The 7,754-nt window shown below is 37.8% G+C and overlaps 1 protein-coding gene across 1 annotated transcript in view; it reads left to right on the top strand.

Moving 5' to 3' along the window:
- Window positions 1–1,781: 1,781 nt before the first annotated feature.
- The window catches only part of LOC119915294 (vacuolar protein sorting-associated protein 54-like), a gene marked incomplete in the record, with an annotated part of 24,290 nt that continues 18,317 nt past the window's right edge, over window positions 1,782–7,754 (top strand). The window contains 1 exon segment of the mRNA XM_038734840.1: window positions 1,782–1,882.

The following is a 7,754-nucleotide window of genomic DNA, read 5'->3' as shown; positions in this document are numbered from 1 at the left end:
TTTGTGTGGCAGTTTTTGTTTGTGTTGGTGAAAAGCTGGGACCTGGACTGGTACCTGCAACAACCAGACGTTCATCCCTCAGGTCAGAGGCTTTTCAGAGAGGGGCTCCAAGGTGTTTCAGGGGAGCGAACAAATATTAAATTAGCAAAAGGAGATCACATAGAACAGCCTTCATTTTTTCATTGAAGAGTCAGTTCAGAGATACAGTAAGATAGTTTTGTGTAGTTTTACAGAGTCAGAAACTAATAAATGCCTTCGGACAGACCTTTGTTGTAGTCTGAATCTACGTCAATAATTAACTCATGTTTTGAATGTAAATAGATGCATCAATGAATAAATCATTGTAATCAAAACAAAATATTCGTTTATCATTGCGTGGACACAGACAATGCCAAATGAGTCTGAAAGTGTGATAGTTAACCACTATGTGATATTGTCCAATTGCTAACATTATATATTTAGGCAGCTGAATAGTTTTGATGTCAGCCATGGCACACACTGTACTTTCAACAAAACATTTAATTAATAAAATAAAAAAACATTTAATATTATTATGATTTTATGATTTTTTAAGATTATTATTATCCTTTTGTTTACATTTGGATAATGAATGCATATAGTTTTTCTTTAACATTTAAGGTATAAGTGTAAGTAAACAGATTAAGAAAAAAGGGATTTTATATTTTCATTTCTTTAACTTAACTCCATAGTTTTTTTTACATGTATATTTGTGTTTTATCCCATGTCATTTGTAAGGGACAGTTTTCTCATTTTAAACAATATTTATATTGTTGTTTATAACTCATTTCATCATGGAAAATTCATATTCAATTTAAAAAAAATATTACTACCTTTAAAAAAATGTTGCTCAATGGTTGAAGATCTGAATCTAGGTCAGAACACATACAATGTGATGAACATGTCATGCATGGTACACATTTGGAAGCAATTTTTGGTCTTTGAGAAGACGTTGCACTTCACAAACTTCACAAAGGTCTTCCAGTTGCGTCCTTCTCTCCTGCACCTTAATATTATGATCAATACCAAAAAATGCAGAAAATGGCTGAAAATCAGTAGAAGAAAAGTGTATTTTAAAAGGCTTAACATTAACATAAACCTCGGAAAACCTCGGCTTTTTATACAGACTCAGAATCAGAAGGAGCTTTATTGTCAAGTAGAAAACATGCAAGGAATTTACTGTGGTGATAAGGTGCTACACGTAGACAAACATACAGTTGACATAAATAAATGTAGAAATATATAAATATGGAACAAACAAATGCAAGTTATATAAGAATAATAACAGAATAGAGAAAAATAATACAACTATTTGCAGAGAAAGAACAATGTGGCAGATTTTTACATGGGCATTACTCTGGTTTGGGTTGTGCAGATGTATTGCAACGGAAAACAATATTGTGTACATAAATATATAAATTGACAATATAAACTGATATATATATAAATAACAATAAAACAACAACGACTAGTAATTAAAAACAAATGTTCCAGGTTTGTGCATGATACGAAATGAAGTAATAAATTTACTGAAAAAAAACAAAAGCATAATCAACAATACAAACATGATATTTGTGGAAATTCAGTGTCATGTCCCGCACAGAGGTAAAAATTTAATGTCAGGTGGCCAAAAGTATGCGTTTGTTTTTACAGAAATAGAGATGACAGCTGGTCAGCAGGTGGCAGCAGCGTGCTTTACGACACGCGAAGAAGAAACGGTCGCTGCCCCTCCCCCCGCAGTGCATGATGGTCGGTGTTCTGGTTGTATCTGCCGCTGTGTGTCCTGCTGTTTTCCTCCCCGTCCCTCCGGTGTTTCTGTGATGGTGAAGAGGAGAAACGCCGGTCGCTGTGCTTCTCACGACAGGTACGGAAGCAGCTGAGGCTCCGCAGTCACTAAATGTCCCGCTTTGTCTCCGAATATCTTTAATTGCGCCTGTCAGAGAGTTAGCTAGCCGCCTGGCTAACCTGCTAGCATTAGCCAGTCTACGTGTAACGCTCGCTGACAACATTAGCATTAGCATTTAGCACAGGCCGCGGATACATAAAGCTTTATCAACGCTGTCATCGATATTAAAATCGGCGTTGTGTGTCTTGTTGTCACCGTTTTAGTGTTGCATTCAGTGGATGTAACGCCAGCAACTACAGCCGTGAATGCACGGGAGCTAAGCTAAAGCTAACTGGCTAGCTTCTGTCACAGCTGCCCGTCCTGTTGGAAGTGTTGATTTGACATTTCAAGTAAACAAACCTGTTTGAGGTGTAACATTTAACCCTGAATGTCTTCATATCAGGATTAATGTTATGAACACAAGTTAATTAGACTCTTAACAGACTTCTAGCCAACCCTAAACTTACCTCATTCTGTCTTTACAACTATTTAATTGAGGCATACGTTACATTCAGCAGTTTAAAGGGCCGTTGTTTGATTTAAAGTCAAGGAAAACTCCACTATTTTACACATAAAGTTATTAAGAGTTGTTACTAGTTATGAGGAGTAGTATACAGCCGTTGGAAACAGGTGTATAGTCCTTTACCTCTACACTAGCGAACGTTATGTCAAGTTTGCATTAATAACCTTTATTATAGTGCTAGAGTTACAGTCACATTAGTTTTCTGATCAACAACATTTCTTCCCACACTGATCCCTGTTAAAGGAAGTGATGTTCTGGTTCTGATGTGGCGCAAATACTGAGCAGACTGCAAACGGTATTTGAAACAGTGTGTGAGAGAAAAGCTGTTTTGCAAAACAAGGTGATAAAACACCCCTAGTGTGACGACTTCTCCACTAGAGCTGCAACAAGTTGTCATAGTTCGATGCTGAGATTGACGATATCAAAACAAAGAAAAGTCATGTAGTCCAATGTAATGTACATGTTGTCTCAGCCAGTTTCAGACTGAGTTTTTACTAATGAAGGAATCAGCATTGGGTTCTGGTGTAGATTTCAGAGTGTGGCTGGTGTTTAAGGGAGAGGGGGGTTCAATTTGACAGACATCATTCAGCTGCATTATTCTCTACAGCAGGGGTTTTCAAAGTCTTAGACTGTGGGCCTCAGGCAATGCTTGGGAAAGGCGCCCCGTCACCTCTTCTTAGTTTACTTGCTTAGTTTCGCTCAGTTCCTGGAAACCTACAGGATCATGACTTTATTAATTGATCCCACAGACACTCAACAATTGAGCAAACATAGCCTGATATTGCTGTTTGACTTATTACACCAAATACAATTATAAAGCTCTGTCCTAAGGCAAAACCACAGACACGTAGGCTATTCTATGTCATCTCATTTTGATGTAATGTAATATGTTTGGGGTTTATTTGGGGCGGCACGGTGGTGATGTGGTTAGTCTTGTCGCCTCACAGCAAGAAGGTCGTGTGAAGTTTGCATGTTCTCCCTGTGTCTTCTTTAAAATGTTTTCCTCCCATCATCCAAAGACATGCAGTCTAGGTTAATTGATGATCCTAAATTGTCCTTAGGTGTGAGTGTGAGTGGATGGATGGTAATGTTTTTACTTTCATTCACTGCCTCCCCTGAAACTGTTTGAAGCCCGCCTCACACTTTGAAAAACTCTGCTCTACAGTGTAACGATATATATTTATATTTAATGCTGTTAGATTAGAGCTGCTTTAGAGAAACGTGTTCACATTTAGAAAAGACGATGGTGACTGAGAACATTTAGGGCTCCAAATGAACTCTTTCACCACCTTCCCAAAATCACAAGGAGGAGTGCTCACGTCCTTCACCGGCAGCTTACTGACGAGGCTTTCTTTTTGTCAGCCTCCTGAGTGTCGACCAATGCTCATCTGAAATACTGATTTATCTGCCGACTGATTATCACCAATCGTAATCACTAAGCGGAGCCTGTGTGCGTGTACATTCATTGTGCAGTTGCGAAGAAAAAAGATGCAAAGTTGATTTGGGTTTTAAGATTGTAAAAAGGGCCAAACGATTTTGAAAGATAATATAATTATTTTGACTGCAGTTTGCAATTTGATTTGGGATATTAGATAGGAATGATACGTTTTTTACACAATTATTTTCATTTAAAAACCTACTTAAATTATTATGGTGTGACCAAACAGAGACGTTTTCTTAAGTCTGCAGAATATAATGTGCAGTCATGCAGGTGTGTTTTTTGTAATCCACATGTCATTTGCTGATTGTTCTCTATCAAGTTAAAATCATTCTTTTGTGATCAAACAAAACAATACCACGATAATTATTCTAGTTGTTTTATTGTCCAGCCCTAACAGAACATACATCTAAATTAGGGCTAAACGATTTTGGAAAATAATCTAATTGCGATTTTATTTTATTTTTTTAACCAATATTGTGATTTAATATGTGATTAATTTTTAAGCTCTTTACCTTCTATATTATTCCAAAGGGACAAGCGGTAAATCAGTGTATAGTATGACCAACACAATATTAGATAGATAGAACATACACTGTTCTTTCCTGTGGGTCAGGCCTGTGTTATGATGAATCAGGTAGAATTATTATTATGAGCAATGGTGGAGAAGAAGTATCAAATTATAATAATATGAGAAAGATAATTTGAGTCAAGTCATGGCATTAAATAATATGATATAAATATCATCAGGTCAGCCTACCTACAGACCACTTGTTTTACAGTAAGCGCTCAATACAAAGCCCACAGTTCAAACACAAATGAGTCCTTATCTCAGTTCAAATCTCCCAGGAGTCCATCTTTCTGTATCCCAGTAAGCAAACACAAAATATACTCAGTTTGAGGTTCAATTCAAAAGTTGGCCAACGAAAATAAAATGAAGTGACGGCTCTCGTATTTAATAGACAAGCTTAGTTATTGTCCGACGCTTACCTTACTACACGCGCCTTTCTGTTGTGTATTTATCCTGTTCGCCAAAGTGGAGGGTGGCCCGACGATTTCACCCACCACCATCACGAATTTACAAGCGGGTGGCGGGTGCTACTTTAATTCCCTGTGTGACACTAAAGTTTCTGTAGTGTCAGCTTCTGTCAAGCTGAAGGCTTTTGTACAACAACAAGTCGAGGTACAGTGTAATGTGCAAATTTGATGCTTCCTCTGCAGACTGCTTTACTCTGGCGTACCATGTGACCAGAGTGTAATCGCAGCCTTTGCGATTAGAAAAACGTGTTTTATCACATCGCAATAATGGCACAAATGCTATTAATTGTTCAGCCCTAATCTAAATTGAATTTCTACTTGATATACCTGCAGACATAAAATTAATTAAAAGATGATGATTTTAATCAGTCCTGGTCTCATTTTAATGTGCAGCACTGCTCTCCAAAAAGTGGCCACTTAATTCTATTTTTACCTCCGGCAGTGAGAGCTGGAAGTTGACGAGTCTGAAGTTTTGCACTTTGAAACGTTTGTTCTGACGTTGAAGAAGTGATAATGACTTCTTTCATGTGTAGACAGAAGGAGCTAAACGGCGTGGTGATAGTAACTGTGAGGCTGCTGTAATCCTCTCATCGGTGTGATGGGATTAACGACAGGTTGAGCAGTCAGTTCAACACCTCTCCACTTCACATCCTGTGCTGCTCAGTCATTTCACAAGTTTTTCTCTGTGTAATCAACGTTGTTTTGAGGTTGATTGATGAGATGGATGTATTTGGATGATTCTTCTCCGTTCATCAACCCAAATAGATTCAGTTTACTGTCATAGAGGGGGAAAGAAATCTGAAAAAATTCATTTAAGAAGCTGGAATTAGAGAATTTAGACTTTACTTGAATTGACTTAAACTGATTAATCAATTGTCAAAATAATTGGCAATTAATTTAATAGTTGACAGCTAAGCGTTTAGTCGTTGCAGCACAATGAATAGTTAATCAAGATATCAAATCAGCTCTGAGTCTCTGATACTGAAAAGCCAAATTTTTTGCTGTTATTTTGATGAGTAACATGTTTTTTGTAAAGGGGAGAGAAAGCTGCACTCGTCGTGGATGATAACAAGGACTGAGATGACTCTTGTGTGATGTGGAAGTGGTTGCTCGTAATAACAAACCAACATACCCGCAGAGAATTGTCACCTGACCTTTTATAAATAAATAGTCTATGCACCTGACTCTGGATTTCCCCTCAGCTTTTTTAGTGTCTGTTGTGGAAATCTGTGTTTTAAGATAAAACACCCAAGGGTTGTATTTGTGCAAGTTTATTTTACATTTGAAAATGGGCTCAGAGCACACAGAGGTCAGTTGTCTCCACTGCAAACAGCTACCTTTCTAGATATTGTTTTATACATACACCCTGGGGGCCCTGACTCGGCCCTCCTATTTCTACCAACTCACAGTTACTAAAACAAGGTGTGGAGGATCTAAATCAGATACAGTATTTTCCCACTCTCTGGCACTTTCAACATAAAACAAGAGAGTGTGAGAAAATGTCAAGCAGTTTAAAATACATTTTCCATTACAGGTATTTTACTGTTCTTTATAGTTTTGGTTTTCACGGCGTATTTACAGTTTGGTTCAGCCTCTTTTCTGCAGCCACAGCAGCTGTTTTCGACAAACAAGCTCTGATAAAGCCGCACTGCACGACCTGCTCAGCAGCAAACGGCAGGCAGACACAGACGAGCTGTTGAACGTAGTGGTTCATTTAGCGGCTAAAGAGACAGATATTTCGCTCAGGAGATGGTGGAGACCAAACACAGAGCTAAAAGATCAGCAAAAACAATTAAATCATGGGCAGTAAAGAAATGAGAATAAAATAACTAACGTTGAAATAGAACCGCAAGATTTTAAAAGCCAGAGGCAGCTGACAAATTAAATTTAAGTCTCTTTGTCCTGCCTGCTGGCCTACTGTTTCTACAGGGAGACGGCAGCAACATGAACTTCTTAAACAGAGGCTGGCTAGGATCAGCCAAGACTGACTGGGCCTCCTTAAGCCTCAATTATACTCGGGAGCGGACGCGGACTACTTCTGGTTATACTACCTTCTGCAGTCAGATTGGTGGACACTTTCACACATGAGCAGATGATCGGTTGTTGCCGTGGAAGCGCTGGTCGCATTGACCACGTGGACTAGCTAGGACTACAACCAACGATTATTTTCAGTATCGATTAATCTGATCATCATTTTCACCATTGATAGATTAGTCATTTGGTCTATAAAATGTTCAAAAATAGTGAAAAATGTCGATCGGTGCTTCCCAAAGCCCAATGTGAGGTCCTCAAATGTTCCTGTTTTGTCTGAAACCCAAATATATATTCAGTTCAGTGTCACAGGGGAGCAAAGAAACAAGAAAATATTCACATGAGAAGCTGGAGTCAGAGAATTTGGATGACTCGAAACGATTAATCGAGTATTAAAATAGTTGTTGATTTAATTTAATAGTTGAGAACCAATCGACTAATCGTTGCAGCTCTAGCTTAACCTTAAATAAATGAAAAGGTGGGATGATAATATTTCTTTGTGTCTGAGGTGTGATTCAGTGCTGTATATAATAATTTTCATTATCATTTAATCTGATGATTTATTATCTAACATGTCAGAAGAGGAAAATGCACGTCATAATTTCAATACTGCCAATTGTGATGTCTCAAGATGTCAACAGTCCGAAACCCAGATATATTATGACATTTATGGACATTGTACTTGTCTAAAATGCCTAAAACAATTATTCTATCGTCGTCAGTATTTGCAGATAATATTTCTGTCTAACTTAATTAACTTAATTGTTGTAGCTTTTTTTCAATATGTAACAATGCAGAGCTAGGGCTACAACTTAAAGTCA

The sequence above is a fragment of the Micropterus salmoides genome, unplaced genomic scaffold (assembly GCF_014851395.1).
Source record: "Micropterus salmoides isolate LMB-PRFRI ecotype aquatic unplaced genomic scaffold, ASM1485139v1 Ms_hic_scaffold_1, whole genome shotgun sequence".
NCBI lineage: Eukaryota > Metazoa > Chordata > Actinopteri > Centrarchiformes > Centrarchidae > Micropterus > Micropterus salmoides.
This window is presented reverse-complemented; position numbering and strand designations above follow the sequence as displayed.